The 1,202-nt window shown below is 44.3% G+C and overlaps 1 protein-coding gene across 1 annotated transcript in view; it reads right to left on the bottom strand.

The window, feature by feature from the left end:
* LOC123987081 (laminin subunit beta-3-like) overlaps nt 1–1,202 on the bottom strand; it is a 17,344-nt gene that overhangs the window by 6,906 nt on the left and 9,236 nt on the right. The gene's annotated exons all lie outside the window — the stretch shown is intronic.

Genomic DNA, 1,202 nt, shown 5'->3' with positions numbered 1-1,202 from the left:
TAACATTCATTCCCTGCGACCAAGCTAAGCTGAAAACCGACAGAGCTGAAAAAAGAAGACTGTGGTGTAAGAAAGAATGATGTGAAGGAGTTGGTTGACTCACTGGAGCAGCCCAGAGGGTTGGAGGCGCTCAGGCCATAGTAGCCTCTCTTACAGCGGTCACAGCGGGGACCTTCAACGTTCACTTTACACTGACACGAGCCTGTGCTGTCGTCACAGCGGCCCCCATTCACTGTCCCCTCAGAACTGCAGATACAGCCTAGCGGCAACACAAACTTGGTTATTTCTACGTGAAAATGTCGCTTTTTGAAGTTGAACTTCTTATCCTGCATGTCACAGTTCCTTTCATTTCACCAATAAACCACTTACGCGTGCAAGCATCCGGACGGTCCATGCGGCTGCGGGGGTTTGGCTGGTAACCTGGGGCACACTGATCACACTTGGGTCCTGTGGTGTGGTGCATGCAACCCTCACACACACCTCCACTCCTCCGCCCACTGGCCTCGTACAACGCCTGGTCAAAGTGACAGCGTTGGGCGTGGTTGTTGCACTCACAGCCTGAGGAGACAGCAAAGGGGTTAGTGCATAGTATACACCGTGTGGGTTACTAATTTAAAAAAGGGCATTTCACCTATCCCAAGGACACTTTACAGACAAAAAACAACAAAAGAAAAACTATGATATATAGGTCGGCCAGCACCATGGGTCAATTTAACCTTTACTATAGTTGAGCTCTGACATGATTGAGGCATTAAGATTTCTGACATTTCTTTGTATATTTTACTCCTTTATTCCATTTGATGTGTGCACAGGTATCTTATAAAAAAGAAAGCATGGGCGGACCATCTAAGGTAGACCATTTATGTTACTTATTTTGAGAAGAGGGCAGGTAACATAAGACAATAATACAACAAAACAAACTAAATACCATCTCTCTTAATAGTCACTAGTTTTTTTTCCAGAAGAAGTTCAGTTTCAGCTTTACTTCACCACTTTTTGTAATGTGGGTATTTATTGGTGGCAAATTTTAGAGGCATTATTGCATTCATTAGATATTGTGGCTCACAGAGAAGTGTATTCTGGTATGTATTTTGTCCAAGTCTTTCACACTCAGCTTGGTGTTGCCTTCAGAAATCTGGGTGACACTAGAGGTCAACTTTATTTACTGAGTCTTACGTTTGCAGGTGTGAGTGTTGCCTTCC

Source organism: Micropterus dolomieu, linkage group LG18 (assembly GCF_021292245.1).
Source record: "Micropterus dolomieu isolate WLL.071019.BEF.003 ecotype Adirondacks linkage group LG18, ASM2129224v1, whole genome shotgun sequence".
Lineage (NCBI taxonomy): Eukaryota > Metazoa > Chordata > Actinopteri > Centrarchiformes > Centrarchidae > Micropterus > Micropterus dolomieu.
The sequence above is the reverse complement of the archived record's forward strand: the minus strand, read 5'-3'. Positions and strand labels throughout refer to the sequence as shown.